Source organism: Strix aluco, chromosome Z (genome assembly GCF_031877795.1).
Source record: "Strix aluco isolate bStrAlu1 chromosome Z, bStrAlu1.hap1, whole genome shotgun sequence".
Taxonomy (NCBI): domain Eukaryota; kingdom Metazoa; phylum Chordata; class Aves; order Strigiformes; family Strigidae; genus Strix; species Strix aluco.
This window is the reverse complement of record NC_133971.1, coordinates 79,136,159-79,161,853: the sequence shown is the minus strand read 5'-3', so window position 1 is coordinate 79,161,853 and position 25,695 is coordinate 79,136,159. Positions and strand designations below refer to the sequence as shown.

The 25,695-nt window shown below is 39.3% G+C and overlaps 1 protein-coding gene across 7 annotated transcripts in view; it reads right to left on the bottom strand.

Annotated features, from left to right (window-relative positions):
• The window catches only part of GHR (growth hormone receptor), a 131,277-nt gene that overhangs the window by 93,173 nt on the left and 12,409 nt on the right, over positions 1-25,695 (bottom strand). Inside the window, exons 1-2 of one of the 7 annotated variants that reach the window (XM_074812727.1) lie at positions 20,108-20,126; positions 19,881-19,969 (exon numbers count right to left, since the gene is read on the bottom strand). The exons of 4 other annotated variants lie outside the window; for them this stretch is intronic. The gene's annotated coding sequence lies outside the window, so the exon portion shown is untranslated. Of the gene's footprint in view, positions 1-5,677; positions 5,872-19,880; positions 19,970-20,107; positions 20,127-25,695 lie in introns of those variants that run through there. 2 more of the 7 variants (XM_074812725.1, XM_074812726.1) reach the window with 2 other exon arrangements.

Below are 25,695 nucleotides of genomic sequence, written 5' to 3'. Positions count from 1 at the left end.
AGGAACACAGCTCCAGAATAGCTACCCGCAAGTCCATCACTATGAGGCACCTAGAGAATCTGAACATTTAATTCATACCCCTCCATCCACCCTCTGTAAGACTGAATGGGCTTGCATGTATGTATACATTTAAATGATAGGATTTATGTGTATGATACATGTTTGTATCACACATCTGTTTTGTGCTGTGAGTTCTTGTCATGGCTGTCACTCAGTTTTTCTTAACTCCTGCTTCTGATTTTCATGTATAGTTTGCATCCACACTGCCTCTTTATCTTGAAGTCTTTTTATACATCTCAGGAAAGGTACAAGACAACATGCTACCCATCTGATGCAAAACAAGAGTCTAAGTATACGAGCATCAGTATCAAAAATTAAGGTTTCTTTACATGTGACTAACTAGGGAGCAGAAAGTATCAGTGGCAGGAATTTTTCTTTTTTGCCGGTTGGGGTGGTCACAATTAACACAGGAGTGGAGTGGAGAATTCCTCCAGAGTGTGTTTTCCCTGAGACATCAAGTGAGAACATGTATCTTGTGCAATTCACATTTTCAGCCAATTATTTCTCTGCTGATTTAGGCTTGTTTTCTCTTCTAAAAATATTAAATCAACAATCTTAAATCAGACTCAGGAATTCAAAGAGGCCTATTTTCAAGGGTTGGCAGGAGCACCACTGATGGCAGGATTTAGAGAGCTTCCAGCCTGTAGCCAATAGGAGACTGTATTAGGAATATAAATGCACTTATTTATTTACATATATACACTTATGCAGTATAACATATAAGTATTTCTCAGCAATTCTCTCATGCTTGGTTATACAGTACATGACAGAAATGCCAAGTAATTGCAAAAGAGAATCAGATAAACTCATTTAACACTTTCAATGAAAAGAAACGGAGTGCTTCCTCTTCCTATTTCAGTATGCAAGTGTCACAAAGGGATCCCTGAAGACATCACCATATGCCAAATCAGATAATCTCTAATAACTTCCTTATGAAACACTTATAACCTGATGTTAAATGATGTCATTAAAAAATGAAGGGATTTGCAGTTTTCTTCAATTTTTAAGGTATGTTTACCAATGTATTTCTAAATTTAACTGCCTCTGTATAAGAGAGAGCTGCAAGCTACCAAACCATTTAGAACAGGAAAAAAACACGAAAGCAAAGAGATTTGTATTTTTCATTTCTCTTTAACCTCAGATCATTTCAGAAGTTTTTATCATAATGGACTAATAGATGCTGACAGTAATTGAGTGGAAGATGTTACAGAGAATGCTCCTGGGCATAATAATTATTGTCTCCCCACAGAAAATATGTGCATTTATACAGATGCAATTTATGATTCATTGTTCTTCTGCTTAATGGTAAGTTTAATGCAGAGTTCATTTATACTTCATCCATTCTTCTAAGCCTTTCCTCTGAATCCTTTTGAATCATTAATTTAATGAAGCTCTAATTTATCTTGTCAATGTTTAAGAATCTAGACTAAGGGATCAAGGGTTTCATTTTGTTACACCGAGTCTTTGAAAAGATTACTGACAAGCAGTTATTTCTGTAAGCAGTTCTGTACTGGGCATGAAGAAAAATAAAGTCAATTTTCTGGAAATAAAACCTGAACATGATTTTTAAAAATAAAATATCAAACTCAGAAAGAAAACAAGTTATCTATACAGATAAACAAACAAAAAGTTATATTGAAGAGAAACATTGCTTTAAAAATAAGTGTATTTCAAACAAATTTCAATTCAACTTGCTCTCCGTAACTCTGGTGCATGCTACCTTGCCTTGCCAAGAATAATGAATCAGAACACTGGACAGCAGTTAGATTGCCAGGGCAGCACAAATTATACAACAGATCACTGTCAGACTGAAAACTCACAACAATGGTTATAAAGATAAGAGAAAAGCATCATTTCAGCATTTGATCACAGATCTAAAAAAAATGCGTAGATAAACTAAGATTTATGCAATCTGTATAGTACTTTGCTTCCTTCTAAAGTAGCATTAAGTCCTCAGACCACATGTTGATATCAGAATGTTTTGATTTGTAACTTCTGAGTGATCAAAGATTAGATCCTTTTATGAGATATATCTTACTTTGGCAGCTGATTACTCAGAGATCTAAAAAAAAAAAAAAAAAGACACCATCTCCAGCAACTTGGGTTGCAATAGTGATGTGAGAAGCTGAGAGTGCTTCTCATCACAGTGAGTGCTTTTCTCCAAACAAGCTCATTAATTTTGTATGAAAATTATCACATAAAGTCAGACTCAAATACCAAAGCAAACTTAAGTTACCATGCATGAATCTGTTGTTTCTGAGTATTAGCCTGCTATACAGAGTCCAGCAGAGAGATCAAATCAGTTGCACCTATCCATGTGTGAAAGACAGTGCACAGAATATTGAAGCAGAATGAGATTCTTCCTGTGCTAGCTTCTCCTGCCAGAAACAAGTCATTCCTGTAACCATGGCTGAAATGATGACCTTCAGAAGAAACCAGAGGAGTTTCACTCCAACAAAGAACTGAATTCCTTTGAGAATTTACAAAGGCAAGCAATTTTCAAACACCAGGCTAACAGTACATCCTCTTTTTTCCTAAGCATACCACAGACACTCTCCTTCAGTATGTCCCAGCTGCCACAATGACTATAGCATACGTCAAGATTGGCAGGTCCATTTAAATGTCATGGCCCTCAGGCCTGTCTTTCAAAAGGAATTCATGTTCTTGATGAATGGCTCCTAAACATCTTTCAGCTGCTGGCTGAATAGCACTTGGCAGGTAGGGACCTATCACATTTCCAAGAACTACACCTGTCGATAGGAAAGTAGTGCATGAATAAGGACATACTTGAATGAGCATAGATGGATTCAGCTGTGACAGTGCAAGGAAGAGCTCAAATTACACTCACTATGCTTCAGAAAAATTAAGAGTGAAAGTCTAAAACAGCCTGGGAAGAGGTTGAACATGTGGAGAAAAATAAGCAGAATAATAAAATATTATTCACTATGTACATTTAGTTCAAAGGGACAAGGATGACTGCACAGGCAGAGCAAGAAGGAAGACAAGAAAAGCCTGGTAGGGTAGAAATGTTGGTGAGAAGGCTGTATGTCATTTACCAAAATCTGCACATCTCATTCACCATGAGCCAGCAGAAAGTCTATGGCAAAAATTTCAAAATAGCCAAGAAAGATCAAACCAGAGCAACAAAATTTGCATGATGGCACAGGCTGTACCAACCAACAGCCCATCTTCAGGCCTACCGATTGGCTCTCCCCATGGGGGCAATGACTCAAGAATAGCATATTCAGACAGAATGGGCGGTGCTGCTCTGCCAAAAAGTAAGGACACCCCCTTTGCCAGACCAGATGATAAGAGGCCTGGCTTCTTTTCTAGGTATCCAAAAAGTGCTTCAGTGGCATTAGGCAGAGCACTGAATGATCTTGGTGTTCACTTTATGTCCCAACATTCATGCTGTTCTAAGTCCAGAAAAGAGAAGGTAATTATGGGCTACATCAATCTCTGAGATCTCTGAGCAGTACAGATAAAAGATGCTAGGGAGCTGCCTAACAGCTTCTCCAGACAGGCAGCCTAACAGCTTCTCCAGACAGGCAACCATCCCAATGCAGCCACGATGTCGCCAGCTAAAGAATTAATCTCAGACTTTTCTCCTCTGCTTTCTTTTATTTTTGAGGAAGGAAGAAAGGATTGGATTAATGCTGAAACAATCTGAAGATTTCTCTCAAGAACTAAGTGGATGCACATTTTCTTCTTATCTACTCTAACTCCTTCAGCTTCCTTCTCTTGCTCTCTGTCCTACTATTCCTCTCTTCCTCTCCTTCAGGCTTTTTTCTGACCTTCCACTATCTTCTGCCTCCCCTTGCCAATTGCAAACATGCTCAGTATTTCTCATCTTACAAAATCTTCTGCCCTCTCAGCACAGAACTATCATGAGTCTTTCCACAGTTTCCACCTCAAACTCATCAAACACAGTGCTTTCACTCACTGAAGGTCTCATTCTCCACTTAGGGTCTCTGATTCTGAAGGACAGATCTTTTACACCTCACCAAGTTTCTCAAGATCTGTTTTTGGACAAAACTTAGAATCTGGATTCCATACTCAGTCTCCTTCGCTCACTCTTCTGCGTACACTCCCAAAATCTTGTTTTCTGCTTCCATGGAGCTTCTCACTTCTCCACTCACAGTGCTCTCTCCTTCCCCCTTATCTTTTGGAAATCTCACCCAGAAACACCAGCTTCACTGATATGTAAAATTCTCTGGCTCCTCCTACCTCTTACACCAAACAGATTTTTCTTGTCACACTGAAAAATACAGTTTGGGATAAGTTGAAAATAACTAAATTCAAATTTAATTTCACAGAACTGAGATGTAAAAATGTCTGCAAGAAGTTTTTTTTCTTCCCCCTGAACTTAGTACCCACTTTAACGTTACATAAAAAAAGGCAATATTTTGTTTAAAGACATTTTTTTATACTTAAAATTTGACCTAAATTTAATTTTAAAAGGTTAAAGGACACCTAAAAGAGAAAGATAACATTTAAAGGCCAAAGAAAATTTAGATTAATCACACACCTCCTTTTTTAGATGTTTCAAGCAATTCAGATTTTTATTTTTTAAAGAAAATTGTTGCCAGAAAATAAATTATTTGAACAGCTCTTGAAGCTACACAAAGCACAAAGTCTTCAAGTTAGAGTTCATAAGCCACTAATCACATTTTTAGGACAAGTTTTCATACAGCTGAAGCACATATGTAATTTTTTTTCTATAACCATGTCAACACAAAAGAATGCAAAGGCAAATTTGGTTGGCATCATATTAGAGACACTATCAATTTGAAAAGTCTCTATTTGAAATAAAGAGTTCTTTATTGAAAGTTACTTTGTTACTTTTATTTGATGCCAAAATAACAGTAAGTCAGGGCAATCAGAAGGAATTTCACCACCACCACTGCTTATACTTTGGATTAATCACAAACAGCTAATGCTTTTAAATGATGTTAGCCTTCTCCACTCTAAGAACAAAATCACACTGGCTTCTGATTAATCAAAACATATCAGTTACTGTACTGTTTACTGAACTGAGTTATAACTTTTGGAAGCTACTTCTAAATATGCATTTATGAATATAAAATTGCAATTGCCTTGTTTTCATAATTTGTATTTAAGAATGACTGCTGTATTTTTTCCTCTGAGATGAACATGCCATGTACTTAGGCAGACGTGAATTTCTGTTGAGTATCATTTTAATATGGATTTTCTTTTTAAAAATCTTTAATCTTATTTCTTTTAAGAAAAGAAGAGCGAGTACAGCACAAAGAGTCAGTGAAGTGTGGTAGGCAGAAACAAGAGAGTAGGAATCCAACAACATTTTATGTTATTTGTGACAGATGTAGACACTGTCATCTCAGAAATCCCAACTCTCATACATACACATCATGTCCATACAATGTGCTCAAGGAGTACAAATGCCACAGGAATAATCACAGCAGAGTTAGGCATTAGTAACGTCTTGTAACTGGCAAGAGACACTAACCCAAGTACCATGTGCTTCAGTCACAGGAATAGTGATTCTGACGTTACTCGTGTAAGCTTCCCTTATTTTTTAGATAGGGAAAATGATGTAGCAGGGCTTATATTTTGAGCCAGCAATTCAGGTACTTACCGACTAAATTCTTCCTTTTTCTTAGCTCAAGAATTAATTATCTTCTGGTGCCACTTTGTTAAACACCCCAGGAAGAAATGAGCCCAAGAAGCAGTGTGAAGCCCTCAAAGTCAACGTACACCAAGTGCAGAGTATCTACAACAGGAACAGAGCTTCCAAGGAAGAGCCTGCATCTTAGTCAACATGGATAACGTCTGAAGATGTAAAATTAAAAGTTTGAAAATGGAAGTTATTAAGACTTCACTTTTAAATTAACACTTATTTCCCTCTACACATTGCTTGAAGTCTTTAGAGCATGACATTCTCCCCTCGTGATTCTCTGAAGTGTTTATACAGGTTGCTCTAGGATCCTGTTCTATGCACCAATGACGGTACATATGTGTACTTACACAAGTGCAGAGAATACATTAGTTGAGGTATGCTGGAGTTGGATTCTACTTTTTAAAGGTAAAAAGGAGAAACATCTCTCATACAGCAAAGAGCAGCACATATAAAATGCTCTTCTTGTTTCCAGTGCTGACTAGCTAATTATGCATATGTGTAACATATGCAGAGTTCCTAACATGGAAAACCACCAGTGCTCCCTTATGCAGCAGTTATATGGAGAGGTGGGCTCAGTTCTTAGCTACAAATCTGTGCAGTAGGAAGCACTACGATCCCAAAGACACTGTAATATTCAGGCATGTTTCGTCTTCCCACTCTTATTCCCCCGGAGAGCTGAGAGTGATGGTCTGTAAAGCACCACCACAGTCTATTAGACAGATGGCTGCATGTTGTTCTCTCTTAGATCACTGGACAGAAAATGGGGGATTTGTAATGAAAAGCTGAAAGCTCTCTTTCCCACAATCCCTTCGCATGATTTACAACTATCCTGATAATTTAAAGCTGGCAACCACAGACTGGACTGTTTGACACTATTGTTTTAGTAGCACAATCAAATTACCCATTTTGGGCTTTTACAATTAACTTGTTACATGCATATGTTAACAGTTGCTAAACTGTAACATTACCAAATGGAGAAATTCAGCAGGGAATAGCAACAGAAACAGTATTCTGAATTTAACTCTTAATCTGAGTCCCTCTGAGAAGTCCTTTATCATAATACATATTTAATGCAAAAATATAATTTCAGAAACTTTTATGGCAATCTGTTCTTTCTCATTCCAGTCCTAGAAGAGAAATTAAGGAAGGAAGGTCTTTAAAAATAAATATATAAAATTCCTGAACACTAAGATAATTGCATGAATGTTGAAGTAATCTAATCCCTCAGGCCCTTAAAACTTTAATTAATACTCTAAGCTACAAAGACACCTATTTCCAAAGCTAACACCAGCCAGATACCTTCTTCTTTCCCAAGTTAGGATCGTGAATTATGTATGGCAAGACCCCTTTGTAAGCATGTGTGATGAATCAGCCAGAACTGTAGAAGGTCATATTCTTTTCTAACACTTATCTTACATTCACTTCTGTGGAGAGATTTGTCAGCAACATTAATAAGTTAATTCTACATGATTGACATGCAGCTGTGAAGCATACAGAACATCATGATAAACATCACTTCACTCCTATGCACCGTGGTATTACACACAGCAAGAGGGATGCAGAAGAAAGCTTTCTTTATATATCCCCTTGAGGAAAAAAAGATTAACCATATCAAGTGCGCAGCCTAGCCATATTTACTCTAAAATAATGATAAAGAAAAAAGCAGGGTCACCTGGCACTTTTACTAAGGAATTTGGATGTTTAATGAACCACAGATTTAAGAATTGAAGAAAGTTGATGGTTCAGAGAAATCAGATCCTTTCCTATCTAAGCGAGGAGAACCCTAAAATGGCATCACAACACTGGCAGACATCAGCCGTGTTTACACACTGTCCTGCACAGAGGTGGGTGAAAAGTGAGCTGAATGTTGTATGTAGATCCTCCCTCACTACTCAAATCCTGCCTTCACAAGCAGGTTTGTCTTACTGTGGTTCTGAGACACTGACTCCTCAGAGGTATATTTGCTATTTGTTTACCATGGGCTTAAGGTTTCATCCAGCCATCCTTGTGGCTTGTCCTCGTTATTCCCAAATTACATCTGCCTGAAGCATTAAGGGGACAGCCCAGACCACCAATCCTTATGCAACTGCAGTTGCAGAAATGTGTCTTGTAATAAAATAAAGATTTTGCAAACAGTATCACTATTAGCTACCACTTAAATGCAGCAGCAACTGTATTTCTTGAAAAATTGCCTTCTAATTAAACTAACTATGAGCACTCAAGAGCAGTTATCTCACTGCCATGAGAAGCTACCAATATGCAGGTGTGCAGTACCAGCCTCTTCAAACACCTCCCTGGTGCTAATGGCTGTGTGAGCAGGGGTCTGCTTTACTATGAAAATCAAATAGGTACTTGAAACCACCACTATCACAAACACAGTGCTCATTTAAAGAGTACTGCTATTTTTCAAAGCATTGACAGATACTGAATTTGGCTTTAACTGTATGAGAAGCCTGAAAGAGTTGTGTTTACACTAGAGAGAAAATGTGTTGTGACCAGATCCTTACTCAGTTGAAATAATAATTGAGGAATACATCATCATACAAACCTAGCTGGCTTTGTTACAACAGTCTTCAAGTGAAGAATGAAGAATTCAAGTAAAATTCCCTTACTCTTTCTGAAGTTTAAAGTTATAAATGCTTAAGTAGTTTACATGAATGTCAAGTTTAAATAAACCAAGTCAATATGGGAAAAGAAGAACAATACTTCCACCATCCAGAAAAAGATCTAATGATGAAGATAAGCTTTGCCTTTTCTTAGCAAAAGATGAACAAACCCCTTGCACTTCTGCTTCAGGGAAGAAACATGGTCACTTGGCATGGGGGCACATGACTCTTCTTTCTCTTACTGTAAATGAGTTTAACTGCTTGTAAAATCTGCTATAACCATAGAAGTACAAGTTCTAACTTAAAAGAATTGGCATGTAATAAAATACATTTAAAACAGTCTGATAAATTACAGAATAAAACCGTTCTATATTAAAAAAATAAAAAATACAGACTAACATTTTAGCATGGTTACTGACAATATTTATCTTATTATCAAGAGTGATGACCATCTTATCAGAAATACATTTCAAAACCAAAATGGTCCTTTGCCTGCAGCAGTATAACACACTGGCTATTCACCTGAGCACACATCAGTTCATCTACTGACTGACTCTGCCATGGTCTCTCGTGTTACACTGAACCACTGTTCCCTCACCTGCACCTCACTCTTCTCCTGTGTCTAGTCTGTCCTATCTGTCCTGACTCTGCCGAGGCTTGCAGACACTGAACGTGTGGTGCTTAACACACTGCAGCCATAAAAAACACATCAAAAGATTAAGACGAAGACCCCTGGGTTATGTTTCTCTAGTCCTTGCTTTGAAGGAAGCCAGACTGTATTGACAGTATTTGCCAGTCAGAGGGACCTGGGGGTGTTGATTGACAGCTGGCTGAACATGAGCCAGCAGTGTGCCCAGGTGGCCAAGAAGGCCAATGGCATCCTGGCTTGTATCAGAAATAGCGTGGCCAGCAGGGACAGGGAAGTGATCTTACCCCTGTACTCAGCACTGGTGAGGCTGCACCTCGATGACTGTGTTCAGTTTTGGGCCCCTCACTACAAAAAGGACATTGAATGACTCGAGCGTGTCCAGAGAAGGGCAACGAAGCTGGTGAAGGGTCTGGAGCACATGTCGTACGAGGAGCGGCTGAGGGAACTGGGGTTGTTTAGTCTGGAGAAGAGGAGGCTGAGGGGAGACCTCATCGCCCTCTACAACTACCTGAAAGGAGGTTGCAGAGAGCTGGGGATGAGTCTCTTTGACCAAGTAATGAGCGATAAGACAAGAGGTAATGGCCTCAAGTTGTGCCAGGGAAGGTTTAGACTGGATATTAGGAAGCATTTCTTTCCAGAACGGGTTGTTAGGCGTTGGAATGGGCTGCCCAGGGAGGTGGTGGAGTCCCCATCCCTGGAGGTGTTTAAGAGTCGGGCTGACATAGCGCTGAGTGACATGGTGTATTTGGGAACAGTCAGTGTTAGGTCAATGGTTGGACTAGCTGATCTTCAAGGTCTTTTCCAACCTAAATGATTCTGTGACATAATTCCAGACTCAAAAAACCCACCAAAAAAACCAAAACCAAAATGTCAACAATCTGCATGGCCATGAAAAACATCCCTAGATATATGGCACTATTAATCCAAACCCTTCTGCACAGGCATAGCATCTTCTAGGACTTGTCAGCAAAGGCATAGACAGAAAATTACCTATTGGAAGCAAATTAGATAATATGAATGAATGCAATTATTACATTATGTTTCTGCATTAAAAGATACTTAAGCAGTCTTATCACTGCACTGAACTTTCAGTGAGGTTGAAATAATCTATTATCCCATTGTTGAAAGAATTGACCACTGTCCCCTTATTTAGAAAGTGGTATTTGTTCTCCAGTTATGAAAAAAGTTGGAAGGCTGAAGCTGTCAGCCACAGTGGCTTAAGATAAAGCGGAGGTCTGAATTTCCATTAGTTTAAGATGAAGAGGATCAGGCCATAAAGTGTGCGAATGGAGTTGGTCTTTTTTTCTTCTGTATCTGTCATATATTTATTTTATTCCAACTGAGAATATCAGGGATCCACGATCTCCTTACACAGTTCTTAAGTAAAAATAAGAGTATATAATATTAAAGAGGAGAAGGTCTCACAGTTTTATGCATTATACAACTTAGGTGCAGCACAAAAGCCTGACAAATAAGTTTTTAGGCTTCTGGAGACAAAGGTTTCATGCCCACAGAATTATCAGTCGTTTTCTAGAGTAACACTTGCAATTCTTGGTCTTGTTATTTCTAGCACATGTCCTGAGGAACCTCCTGGTGTGTATTCTTTGCTGAAATCATGATTTTCAGGTATTTCAAAAGCATATGAAAAGCATTCCACAAAGATGCAAATTATTATCCTTTGGTTTATATCAGCCACAATTATTTTCAGGTGTACTCTTTTCCCTCAAAAACTCCTAGTATTTCAATACTATATTAATACAAAACAGTGTCTTTTATTTAGATACCCCTCTCCATCTAGGCCATCCTGCTCTGAAAGCTAATTACTTGCCAGTTGCCAGCTTTACAAAGGAAACACTACTTAAAGAAAACTGCAAACTAATTTGCAATTCAACAGAGCTAAACAAAGACAAAACCCCCCTTTCCATCTTTAAGTGTGGGTCTTCAGTATGAATACACTCAAAGCTTTCATATCTTATACTTACCTTGTGTGCAACTTGAACTTGCTTACTGAGAGGCAGAGATCTATCACCATCTATAGACACTGGGCTTGTGGTCACCAAAGAGCTGCATGATTTTATTACTGCTCCTTCCTCCAAAGTGCTTAGGAGCAAAATTCAGCAGTTGCACCACCTGCACCAGGGCACAGTGATCTCTCTCCAGACTGTGCTGGGAGACAGGGACTGGAAGCCCCAGACAGTATGTGGAGATACCCCTTGCATCAGGTTCCAGAGCAGGCATCAAGAGCATATCAGCTTTGACAGCAAGTGGTCTAAACACAGCGTATAAGGATATGAATCCCTGTAAGGTTTCTGCACAATTTTCCAGGGATTTTTGATAGGTCTGCTCTAAAAACTCAATTTCAGCTATTTTCTCACAGCAAACTCATGCTGCGGAACACAGCTCACACTTAATGCAGCCATGATGTTTTAAGGAGCATCCTGTTAAGTTCTTCATATGTCAAAGGTTTTTTTCATATAAATGCTAGGTATGTATGTTCTAGTAGTAGTAGTAGTAGTAACTGATACATATGGATCAAAGCAATTATAGACCCAAAAGCTCACGTACTGAAATCCTGGACCATTAAAGCCAAGTGTGGAAATTTTTAGTTTGGATGCTATTTTATTTTTAATGTAAGTTGGATCACCATGAATCTTCTGAGGAAGCTGCTATGTATTTGTAAACTTTTGAATCCAATTATGGTCTATAACTCTAGATGTAAGTACTGCCCAGTGACACAGTGCTGGTAATCAAAAGCTGAAGTGATGCAAACACTAGGTATTCCTATTTGAACATGTTACTGCATCATGTGCCAAAACTACAGCACAGCACCAAAGCGTGCGCACAATTCAAAGAGTCTTGTTGTTAAATATGAGGTTCAGGGAAAGCAGACCTCGCTAAGTCTGAATTGTAACATTTAGAGATTAATTATGTTACTGACAGAGATTTACTAGTGGTTTGATACTACCAGAAACCAATTATACAATATAATAAGCAAAAGAAAAGAAAAATAAAAACCTTAGGTGATGTCTCTATTGGAAAGTCATTAAAAACAGCAATTTTGTGTGATTATGAAATTGTTGCATAACATCTTACTTACAAAACTGCAGGTAAGTTTCTAGGTTGCTATAAAAAGGGAACTTCTTGGATCATAATCGCATTCTTTACAAGTCCTACATAAATGAAAATAATTTGTAAAAGCACACTGAACTATGTCTCAGCATTATAGAAAAATATGGTTTGAGTGCAAGATACTGGAGATTGCTGTACCAGGAATCTAGGCAGGATTTTATAAACTTGGAATTTTTAACTTGATCAAGAGGAAGAGTGTAGATAGGATCAAGGAATTGCAAAAACAGGGTGAAAATTAGGTGAAATTCAGTATTAGGTGAAAATGCCTAGACAATCACAACATATTGTAACAGAAGCCAACTCCTTCTTCTCTAATAGCTCACTCATTAGTCTAACCCTAATATTAAGTATGTGAGCAAGACACATCAAGCAGCCACCCAGATGCTTCTGCAGTACACCTTATGTAACACTGTTAGCTGTGGCTCACCTCCAGGTTTAGGAAAGAGCAAAAAATTTTAGAAGCCAAATTATACATGAATGGAGGGGAAAGAAAAAAATTCTTTCTTGCAGGGGATCAGTGAATTCACTGAACACTGCATTAAATAAATTCAACATAGACATGTGCAGTATATACAAAAAGCTAATTTTCTTTTGGTGCCTTCTTACAGATACCAGGAAATCAAGAACTCTCAAGTTCAACTACTTGCTGTCAAGATGTCACTGGAAATCTATACATTTTCCTATTTAATCTGCTTAACTTCAAAATTTTTAAAAGGAAAGGCCATGGTAGTCCATCTGATTTTTTAAATTTAGCAATAAAAAATTTAGTAGGGACAACTGGATCCAGGTTTCACGTGGAGAAAGTTCTTACAGTAAACCTTTGAAAAAACAGTAAAAGAAATTTAAATAAGAGGGAGGCCACACACAGAATTAATATTAGGCAAGTATACTCCAGTTAACTAGTTCCCAAATATAAACCCCCATTTCTTCAGTGTACTCTCTTACAGTACTGACTGGGCAACATCACAGTACAAATTGGAACCACCACCCCCACACATCTCCACTCCAGGTCCCTGCCCCATAGATTAAACCACAACTGATGATGCAGAAAAGATTTAGAGGAAAAATGATCCTCAGTATTACATGGTGTGCGTTGTTGAGTGGACTTATCCATACAGAAATCCACATCAGAGCTGCAGCAAGAAAGCCCCCATCCCACAGCATATCAGTAGCAGCAAGAGTTTTCCCCGTTTCTCCAGGCTTTCTCACTGTTACTACAAGGACTGAGCCAGGCACCCTAAAAAGTCACAAAATGTAGCAGAACATTTGCTTTGTAAAAGAAATTGAAAGTAAAATGCCATTCTCTGCTATTCAAACTGGATCTCCACAAAGTCAAGACTTTCCTCCCGCTCAAAATCCTTGGCCAATTTGGCCTTAGCATCCATCCAGACATTCCTTGCTCCACCACTGCGACTCATGATGATTGCTGCTTTTCATTCCATGTCAGAGGCCTGTCCAGGTCTTGACCACTAGCTTGCTGAAGCTATGCTGATCTCCATATGGAAAGGCAGAGGAGAAGCAAAAGGGCTAGTATCACATCTCCCCATCTGGGCTGGGTCTAAACTAAACAGTGCATAGGAATGCTCCCAGGCCCATTGTCCCTGGAAGAGCATTTATCCAGTTCCCAGGAAGTCTGGTTATCTCTAGAGCTAAACTGTTACTGTGATCCCTGTTGGGCCCTGGGCTTGGGTCAAGTACTGCATTTAAAAACAATTCATAAGTATGAATTAAGAGCAAAACATTTTGATAGTAAAGAGGTGGGCCATTCTGCACCAGCTAGTCCCAGTGCCGAGAACAGTCCCAGGCATGTTTAAGGTACCAATACTTAGCTCTCAGGAAGCCATTTCCACACGCTGAGACACCAATCTCAGAGGGATGCTGCAGTGCTGTTTTTAAGGGCTGTGGTATGACAGCAGGAATGCTGCAGCTGTGCCTTCCCTCTCCCAGCCCTCACTCCCAATAACCCTGCGGCTCCCCAAAATACATCATCCAAGGATGCTCTCATGCAGAAAGGACAAAAGGATGAAAACCAAGAGCTAGTGTTCAGGAAAAGCACTTGTTGAAAATGTTCCTGGCATGGCAGGATGCATGACTGGACAATACTGCCTGGTGCTGCCGAACATCAGCACAATCCCATGGTGCTGTCAAGAGGGGATCCTAGTGAAGTGATGGGGAATTGCAGTGTGGAAAAGACAAAATCATTTTTAACATCTTGAGAAAAATGCAAATTTCTCTACCAGTTTCGAATTCTGTGAATCACACCAGCTGTCAAGTCTTTTTCAGCAGAGGTGCAGTCTCATTAATAAACAGAAACTATTAACAAAGACCAAAACTGTGGAGGTCCGTAAGAGCTTGGTGGGAACAACAGACAACAGAATATGCAAAATGCAAAATTTTGAAAATGAAAACCATTACAGGTCTTTTAACAGTGTATAAAATCCTTAAGTTCAAAACTCTGCTTACCATACTATTGGACGTTCAAAAGAGTTACAAAATGTTTATAATTTTCTATTATATTATATATTTGAAATACTTTTCTGTAAAGGAGAGGATTTTTTTATTAATCACATTTCTCACCAAATATATTACAGACTAATATATTAGTCTGTAACAACAGCTGGGAAGGAAATGCTTAATAATGGTTATTATTGTACATAGCAATGGTAAAATAAAAGTGTGTTGTGTAATTTGTTCTGCTGGTTTTATGACTACACATGCCAGGACAAGACTTCTATATCATACTGATGTTTAATTTTTAATGGATCAGCTACAGGCTGAATTATTTTATTGCACTCCTTGTCCCTTGGAACATTTACAACTACAGCATCTCTCCATTGGTTGAATTAGTCACTTGTAAAGCACATGTTGAGCTATAAATCTTGAACCACTCTAATCCCGTGTCCATGTCAGATCCAGGATTGAAAGATTATTCCAACTAGCTGATAAACTTGTAACAAAAGGTTCAGAGTACAGTTGTCCTGCCAAAATAAAGCTGGGATTTGCAGAGTGAATAAGGACACAAACCAGCCTTCAAGGCAGCACAAACGACTGCTTCTTAAGTGGACACATAGTTACCCCAAGATATCCTGCTACACTGTATAGCTATTTTTCCATAATATATTTGTCTCCCTTGTTGATGTAGTGCTAGATAAATCTCTGCCATACATACTGAAAATTATACTAAAATGCAATCAGAAGCACAAAGCAAACAACACCCAGCAATACAGAGAGAATAACATTTATTAATTAAATCTTTACTAAGAATCAACAATTAATTCTTTTTCATGCATTCTTTTCGGGACTGCCATTTTTCAGGTAATTTGTAACAAATCTTACCTTTCACTAAGCATTCGTACAGTGTCTAGTGCAAGTCATACAAAATAACTACATCACTTCTGAAGTAAAAATACACAAAGTGAAAACAAAATCTGATTACTTTCCAACCATTAAATAATTTAGCACTAAGAATCCAACTACTGAAATGTACGCAAAGGCAGACAGGGAACAGAAAAACATGAGGTGAATGTCACCACTGGATGCTTTATGTCTAATGTTATCCATTCTCTGATAACGGCAATCAAATCAAACCTCTGACTCCTAAAAGAATACTAAAGGTAAGAAGGATCAAAGCACAACTCCCATCCCTTTTGTACACAGCAGCAGAGCTGGCTAAGGTCTGTACCATGGGACAAGGGTTCATGACTTGATGTCTGTACAGCACCACGCAAATATAAAGTACTAATGACTCTGAGAACAGCAGAGGGGAATGCCATCTCAGCCTTGCAACTAAACCCCATTTTCTTTACGGGTGAATAAACAATAATTAATTTATAAAGAACTGATGATAAAGAGAGTTAGGCAAATTCTGTGTGTCTATTTCTGGACAGCCTTTGTTCAATCTGGACAGAAAATTACATTTATTTAATAGTCATATAATCACAATTCCTGGGGCCATAATCACATGTAAAATCAAAACCACCAAATGCTTTACAAATAAAAAGTCAGACAAGGGTTTTGAGACTTTAATCTCACTCATTCCATCAAATAAAGAAAAAAAAATCAGAAAACTAAGGCCAAATTACTGTTGGGTTTGTTGTTTGTTGGTGTTTTTTTTTTTTTTTTAAACTAAATTGATTGCAGCAATCAATAAATAAGTTTCAAAGAACTCTTTTAGTAAAGGCCAGGCCTAGCCAGCAGGTATTACATTAACTGTCATTATCAATTAGAACTCTCTGGGAACAAACCTTATTTACAAAGCAAGAGTTCTGGGAATCCAGTCGTGTGTTAAAAGAACATCCGTATTTCTCCAGAGCGATGTTCGCAAAGCTAAGTGCTGCTTCATTAAGTGCAGTGCATACATTTCTTAATGGACAGCAACTCTAATAGTCCGAGGGAGTTCATCTTCATCTCAGGTGGGACATACACATTCATACTAGAAATTTCAGAAATGAGACAAAATACTGTTTGTTCATTTTTCTTCTTTTTTTTTTTTTTTCCCCTTAAAAAAGGCAGGGTATCGTAAATAAAGAATTAGTGTAAACTAGACAAACATCCTTCACAGTTACTAAACTTTGTCAGACTTTAGCATGTTTAAATGTAGCAAAGAAAGGAAGGTGGTTAAAAACTGCAAAATATTTCATCTTCTGAGAGCTATCTCACATCCACAATCCTATTTAGACAGGCATCAATCACAGTTTACAATGGAAATAGCCAAACACGGGAAAGAAAAGAGGACAAATATTTCTGATGAGTCATTTTTCTCTTTCTCAATAACTCCTTCCCCTCCCTTCTCTAAATGCCTCTTCCAGTAGATACACACATTAGAAACACATTTATTAAGTCAGCTGTACTCTCCAGAAGGTTGTCTTGTGATATTTTGATCATTACAAAGCATGCAAGTTACACAAACACAGAAATGTCACTGCATCACCATAGCTGCATTCAACTGAGACCCACAAAGGGGAGCCTATTAGCTACCAGTGCTGATGGTCTCCACAGTAAGAAACCAAACCTCTATTTTTGGTTAATCAGGACATGAAGGATTTGGATTTGGGTGCAATTATATGAGACATAGGTGACAAGGAGATAAACAGCACCTTTCCCTGTGAGAGGAGAAGGCTCTGGAATGCTGTTAGCATTTGCACCCAGACATGGAAAAAGCATGCAAATGAATATATCAGTCTCTAAGGAGGGAAACATCTTAAGTAATACAATTAAAAAGGCAAAAAACCCTCCACTGCAAAAAATTAAACATAATTGTCTCTCTTTTTACAGAGGCATTTATCACCAACCCGAAGGTGTCTATAAATTGCAAAGGGCAAAACTGTTCTCCAGCTCAGTGTCTGTATCTCTTATTGTTATAAGGGGCATTAAGAGTTGGATGGTTTAACTGTTGCTTAAAGAAACAGTAGCAAAAACAGAGGGCAAGATGATTCCTTCACTTTTAAAAGCAGCTTAACTCTGAAATGCTCTGAAATTCCTGTAGTTTGGTAAGTTTTGGGAAACGTCCTATTAATTAGGAGCATGCTTTTTCTTCTGAAATAACAATTTAACTGAGAGAATTCCGGCAAGCAAACACAACAGCTGCTTATTTTAACAAGAAAACTAATTTTTTATATATAAACAAATATGACTCAGTCTTACACAGTAGTTTTATTACTAAGAACTTCCTGTCCCTTCCCTGCACTTGAAATGGGCTGTCCAACATTTCCATGCTAAAACATGCCTTGTTGCTCTCCCTCAGCACTGTCCCAACATGTGACAAGCCCATTTCAGAGAGATGCATGCCTTCTCATCCTGCACTGGTGCTTTTAACAGTGCCTGATGCTTAGAAATCTCACTGCAAGATCGGGACCTAAGTAGTGTCCACATAGAGAGAGCAATTAATATACAATGTGTATATCTGTAAATCAGTTTGCTCACAAGCTGAGAAGGAAGATGTAGAGAAAGACGGTGTTTCTACTCTCTTTAAGTAGCTGAGGCATTCATACACCAAAGGCAGTAAATGGGATTGTATTAAGAAGTTCCATGACTTGCCAAGTTTACCACAGACATTTAACATTCATGAGGTTGTCTTAAAACTGTGCTTAAAAATGAGCTTTCTTATTTCACAGAATCACAGATTAGTTTGGGTTGGAAGGGACCTTAAAAATCATCCAGTTCCACCCCCCCTGCCATGGGCAGGGACACCTTCCACTAGACCAGGTTGTTCAAAGCCCCGTCCAACCTGGCCTGGAACACTTCCAGGGAGGGGGCAGCCACAGCTTCTCTGGGCAACCTGTGCCAGTGTCTCACCACCCTCACTGTGAAGAATTTCTTCCTTATATCTAATCTAAATCTACCCTCTTTCAGTTTAAAGCCATTATCCCTTGTTCTATCACTACATGCCTTTGTAAAAACTCTCTCAACCTGTCCTTATAAGGAAGGTACTCCAGATCCCTGATCATCTTTGTGGCCTCCTCTGGACCCACTTGAGCAGGTCCATGTCCTTATGTTGGAGGCCCCGGAGCTGAACACAGTACTTTCTTCTTGTGTAGAAGGATTGAAAGGAGAAGCAGTCCAAAGGGAAAGTGGTGTTTAGTAGCACACAGCAGTGGGACAACTAATCACCCCTCTCACGTGTGCTGCTCCCATTAATGTGCTACAGAATTCCTGTTGCCTGTGAGACAGTGGCATTTTATCACATTCAGCTTGTGGTTTACCCCAAACACATCTTCCTCCTTTTTTTTTTTCTTTTTTTTTTTTTTTCTTTCCCCAAAACTGCTATCTAGTCTGTTACTCCTTACTTACATTGGTCAGTGGTAGAATATGACACTCTGACATTTAATTTTGTAATAATACAATGGGAAATCCCTATATGTAATATATAAAGAGGGCAAGGTAATCCTGTGTAGAATTCACATTTGCAAAATTCTGTAGACAACAAGGAAGGCTATAAACATTCATTTTAAGCAACAGAAAGGCATATTGCACCTCTTTAAAAATTAAATACTTTCAGGCATTTTATAGCACCATGTGTAAAATCAAATCTCTAGCAAGGTGCTAAATAGACATAGAGGTATATGGGGAGTAAAACAAACAGAATGAACCTTGCTATATGCACTCATCTCTTTTCAGCCACATCCCTCCCCCGGCCCCAAACCCTCTGAAAATGACATTATCAAGAAATAAGCAGGACCAACCAGAAAAGGGAGGCTATATCCCTGATTTGGCTTTTTTTAATATTACTGAACTTCACAATATTCAAGTGGACAGTGTTCTTTTTAAAAATCAACCCCTTGATTACAGTCAATTGGCTGTAGCAGCAGTTTATACTCAGCATCTCTCAAAAAGACATCAGGTTTCCCTTGATAAGCTTGAACATAAAGATTAATATTACTTTTGTGTATGCTCTTCCCTCCTGTCTGGTTTGCAAATTTTAATTAAATATAAATAGCATTAACTTTCTCCAGGTGATTCATTTAGCAGGTTAAAAAGTTCACTTGAATATACAGTACTCATCTAAGTAGCCCACGGTGCGGAGTAATTATCTCTGAGCTGTCACGGTGAAAACAGAATGCAAACTGATGAATGCTGTATACAGAAAAAATGTTATTCCTCAATACTGAACAGCCCCACCTTCAAAGTCTCTGTAAACCAGTCCTTATAATCCGGCACTGATTCTGTCTTTCCCATCCCCCCAAAACCAAGAAAATAACAATTAAAAGATAAAATAATTCAGCACCTGGATTGGGAGCCCAGCCAAGACAAAGGAGCATGCTGTTCAATGGGAGCTCACCTTTCAACACACGTGCAGCCAAGGTCAATTTAAAGGAAGAAGCTGTTATGTCCAAGAGAAGGAGATGGGCTGGAGGACAGGGGGGCCAACTGTGCCAAGGAGAGTGGGTGAAGGTCAGGAGATCACTACTGGCAAGCATTTCTTGCTGCAGCCCCTCCCAGCTACCACCCCTTCCCACTGCCCCTGCAGGCAAAATATCCCAGCTGAACCCGACACCCACATCCTACCTGCCAATCTCCCTCACTAGGTATGCACCCCATTCATTCATTATCTTTGGCAATTCAAATATTCCCATCCGCAGTGCTAAAAAATCGGTAACGTGCAAAACGTCCACTATTCATCCCACCAAGTGCTCTCATAGCAGAAGAGAACGATTACCCTCAGCACAGTTTGGAAACTGCTCACGTTAGATTTTCCAGGAATGAGCCCTCTGACAGAAAAGGGAGTAAACAAGAAAATGTGTACAGGGATCATCCGGAAGTTTAAGGGCAAAACTGGACTGAGTGAGAGCAATGGCCTGTGTACCCAAAAGTCAACAACCAGATTCCAAGTACTTTGGAATATGAACTCAGTATTTCTTTGGTTAACAAAGTTTACAAACCTGAGTTGATGCCAGAGACAAAGGGAACATTCTCATTTTGCAATAAACCTCAAGGAGAGCAAAAGCTCTTCGAAGGGCTCACCCTCTAGCTGAAGAAAACCAGCCTGTCAGCTTAGGAGCTGTATTTGCAAAGTTTTATAAGTAGCCATTAGGGCCAAAGGGGAAACTATACCATCAGAAGTTTAGTTTGGCCACCACAGTTATCATGTTAAGACATGAAAAAAGCAGTGCCAGGATCTTTACTGACCAAAAACCAAACAGGACTTTGAGTGTTTGCTCTGACAAAGGACAGTGCCAGTGGCAGGGCACCAATGTCACGCTAACACAGCTGTGGGACCTGCCCAGATCCACAGCGAAACCTGTTATACCCACCCCTAACCTGGAAATAAAGATGGATTTTGTGTATTTCATCAAAGCATTTTTCAGCCTCAAGCTTCTTCTAACACACATTTATTATGGTCAGTGTTTAAACAAAATCCTCCCCCCCTCCCCCCCCAATGTGATTACATATAGGGATTTCCCATTGTATTATTACAAAATTAAATGTCAGAGTGTCATATTCTACCACTGACCAATGTAAGTAAGGAGTAACAGACTAGATAGCAGTTTTGGGGAAAGAAAAAAAAAAAAAAAGAAAAAAAAAGGAGGAAGATGTGTTTGGGGTAAACCACAAGCTGAATGTGATAAAATGCCACTGTCTCACAGGCAACAGGAATTCTGTAGCACATTAATGGGAGCAGCACACGTGAGAGGGGTGATTAGTTGTCCCACTGCTGTGTGCTACTAAACACCACTTTCCCTTTGGACTGCTTCTCCTTTCAAATGCTGTTGCCAAACCAAGGAGTGCGCAGAAGAGGGCAATGAAGACATGAAGTTCAGAAAACCCGACCAGAGGAGAAAGGCTTAGAGTGTGGCATTTGGCTTACAGAAGAGACGCACAACATTTGGAGGAGCAGGAAGAGGGAAGCAAGCACAAAGCCTTGCAGCCTGGAGAGGGTGTTCCAGGGAAAGCGGTAGTCAGTGGCTTGCCGTGGCTGCTATCACAAGCTCCAACTGTGGTGATGAAGATATTTTTAATAACTTTCCATCTAGGTAATTAAGAAAAGCAGAACAACCCTGCAGTGCTGCAGAGCCTCTGCAGACCCCGTGGAGCTCACTCGGCAGTGCTCCAGGGCTCTGCTGTCCCACACACCAGGGGTGACAGCTTTCCTATTCACACTGCAAACTCTTCACTGTTCTTTGGTGCCTACCACAGTATCATCATCAACAGCATTATCTCTACTGTGATCCTTTTCTGAGATTATTACCTTGCACAATCAAATACCTGGCATCAGTAAACAATCATTTAGCTAAATTCTATCTGTTTCAAGGCATTTTAATATCTTTGTGAACATCATAAAAATACTGTCTTCTCTATAAAAGAAAACTGACAGCAGTTAGCCTAACAGCAAAAGCCACTTCAGTAACAGATCCTTTTGGTGTGATGAAAAGAATTCAGTTGGCTCCATTCATACTGATACATAACTCTACAGAAAGACTGAAATTTTTATTTGTAGTCAATTTGTATCATTTTATACAATACAAAATAAAAAGTATTTTCATTTATTTGAAAACACTTAAAAATATTTGAACTTACTATCTGAACTTACTTGAAGTTCCTTTGTTTAGCCATTTTCAATTCATTAAAATCATGCTTCAGACTGAAAATTTGATTTTTATTTAAAATGTGTTTAACCAGTCCAGCAGTTATGAGTTATATAGTCCCAGCTACTTCTACGAGATGAAACTTAGTCCAATTCAACCCAAAATTATTAACTGGTTTGGTTTCTTGAAAACTTTCATTTTTTTCCAGAAAAATTACTACTTTATTTCTTCCAGTCAGAGGCAAGCTTATAATAAAAAGCTTATATACTTCATTGCACAGAAGAGACTAATTATCTTCACTCTAAATTAAATATTCAAGGATTCCTTCACTGTGATACCTCATCAGGCTATACTCAAAATTCCCTTAAAACCTCAGATTTCAGAAAAGTATCTTCCTACAGCTATTTTAGCATGGCACAAAGAAGCAAGTAATAGTGGGGAGTGTCAGATTTCAGCAGACATACGCCAACAAAAAACATATTAAAAGCACAAGTAACTAGCATGCAGTGCAGGCGCATGTGACTGTATTTGTTTTGTTCAGCACCATAAATTATCCTGCCATTCCTGAATGCCACCTGCCAGTTCCCCAGGGCAGGTATCTTCATATTTGTTTAGCAAAGTTGACTGAATTGCAAACTACGGCTATGACACTGTATTAGTAATAAGTTATTGTCACCTGAGGCAGGAGTGTTTGCTCTTGTTTATCACAGCAGACAGTGCATACCAGGGAAATTCTGGACATAGCACTGAAGAGCAGGCACTAAAATGAGGTGGCTGAATTAAGGTCTTAGGCTTATCATAGTCAGTAGAGTCTTTACAGAAGGCAAGAAATTCAGTTATGTACTGTAGATACTTAACACTGCATCATGTGAGTACTCTTCAGTAACTGTAACAAACATGATGTCGCCCAGACAGACCAGCCACCATGAGGTCATGTTTCTCATCTGCTGCTACAGCTAAATCCTGACCACCCCTGCCTGCCCAAGATTTGTCTTCGGTTGCAATGCCCTGGCTGTAGAGCTGTCGGGTCCCTTGACCCTGGATACACATGCCTTTGGGTCACACGACGAAGGTAGGCCACCCCACAGGTGACCAAGAGCAGATCCCAATGTTCCCTTTGCCTGGAGCTCCAGCTGCCCCAAGGCTGCCCTAGCCCTAGCCCCAGCCCTGCAGCAAGGCTGGCAGCACCTGGTACGGGGGGCTGTCGAAAGGCAGCTTCATGCCTGGCCAAAACCAACCTGGCTGCAGGCTGCTGCCAAAAGAAGCTGACCAGCCCTTCCAGGTGATGACAAGGCAGCCCCCTGCCACGGGCTCCCAACCTCCCCTGCCACCAGACATCTGTGGAACAAGTTGCATCAGCCCACTGAAAACCCTGCTCCGAGCCAGGGTGCAGCTCAGGCACTCTACACCACAAGGTACACAGCAGTGCCCACGGTAGAGAAATGAGAGCCTCCCCCACTTAATCAATCTTAGGTAGAATGTATTCGCCTTTAACTTCCAGCCACAGCCTTCAAATGCATTTCACATCTGAATCCATCCTAAGCAGTCTGTGCATTGACATGTGCTCCACAAAGCTGCGTCACTCTTAACTGCAGTGACTCTGAAGATTTACCTTCAGACTCAAGAACTGCAGCTCTTCTGGGAGATAATAGGCTTCTGATACTCCAGCACATTGTCAGGGTAGTCAAGTTGTCAACTGACAGTGAAGAGACAATAAAATGCCAAGAAGCAAAGTGAATGCCAGCTGGGAAACTCATTATTTCACTGATGCAGTTTCTATTTACCACCAACCTCAGCAGAGTTATTGTAGCTTGCCAGTAGCATATCTCGAGGGTCAGAACTGCAAACCTGCTTCTGTGTACATGTGCATTTATGAATTTGTGTGTATAAAATCTGGTATGTAAACACCACATTTTTGTTTGGTAAAACATACCACAGTATATAGAGTAGCTGGAGGGAAAAATCACACACATGCTCTGAAAATAACCAAATATGCTTGATGACTAATTTCCAGTTATGAAATGTAAGAGTCTCATTCCTTCAGGGCAAAATGCTTACTGATAATAAGAGACGAAGCAAGTTACTCTTTCAGAAAGGAACAAGTTAATATGTCCACATATTTATTTCTCCCAATAGTTTTCCACCTCAAAGAATTTTTTTTTGTTAGACAAGTCATGGAGGCATTTCGGCAGTGTGCTTTAAAAAAATAATCAAATATATTTTCCTGTCTACAAAACACTCAGGAATACACCAGAAAGTAATTAGGATTGACAAGCATATAATGACATGTGAGCTGCAAGTATTCAGTTTTTAGTCTGGAAAATAAAACACTTTAAAAGGATATGGAATGCTTCTGCTCCAGCTCTTTTATGCATAGCTGGCATGACTAATTTGAAAAATAAGAGAACATGTGCCAATCTACTTCTCAGGCAGAGTTCAGACAACAGAGACATTCAAACAGAGGAAAGAAAATCAGACTAACCACACCAGGTGCCTACACTAAATTTGCAGAGGAAGAACCAGCATGTCAGAGAGCCTGTGGGTAAGTCTCCACAAAGAGACTGGTTTGCATCTGGGGCCTGCCAGATTCCCATTTTTACTAAAGAGCAAGATTTTAGCCATTCTGAGATTGGTGAAGAAGTGCTCATTTCCTGCAGATAGGTCATCATGTGGCAGAGACCAGAGTTAGAAATTATGATTATCTAAGAGGATACCTACTGGTGGTGTTCGGTTAAGTTTTTCTGGATTTATGAAAACAACTTTTAAATAAATTTGGCACCATAAACTGAATTTTCTGAAAATATGCTGAATTTTGAGCAAACACCTAGATTTCTAGGACACTATGGAAAATTTCAGAATAAGCAGATTTGCTAGTGAGTGACAGGAGATGCCTATGGACACCTTGACTAGAAACTCTCCCATAAATCTTACCAGCAGCGGAGTTCCTCAGGCTCAGTCTGCTGATGAACAACGTAGGAAAGTTTTACCATGGAAAAAAGTTGTTCTTTTTATCATGCAACTTGGCAGCAATAGTTTATTGAACACATATCTCTTCCAAATAATGCTGGCACTGTATTTCAATTACTTAGCAAAGTAGCTGTGCAGGATATTACTGTCCTGTGCCTCACAAGACAGGCTTGCTGCCAACTGGGTCATACAACAGTCAACAAACCAGACTCCAGAAAAGATGCTAGATTCCTCCCAGCAGCACCCACCATTGAAGTAAATACATGTATTTAGTCAGTGTAGTGCTGGATTTTCACTTCTTTAATAATGAACTGCTCAAGGGGGTCTGATCAGCAGATAACTTTAATGGCCTGACTTCACACTCAGACATGAATCTTTAATTCATGTAAACCTTTCAGCTCATGCTACTGCCAAAGAGAACTGCTTGAAGAAAAGGAGAAGAAAAGAAAAAGTTCCCTGGACTCTTGGGTTGGATACATCACCTGTGACATACAAGCAGCACCTGGACTGTTACTAATTCCAAGACTGCATAAAAACTAGGAGCACACAATACATTCAAAACAACACTCAAACACTAAACCAAGTATTCCCCTGTTCTAAGAG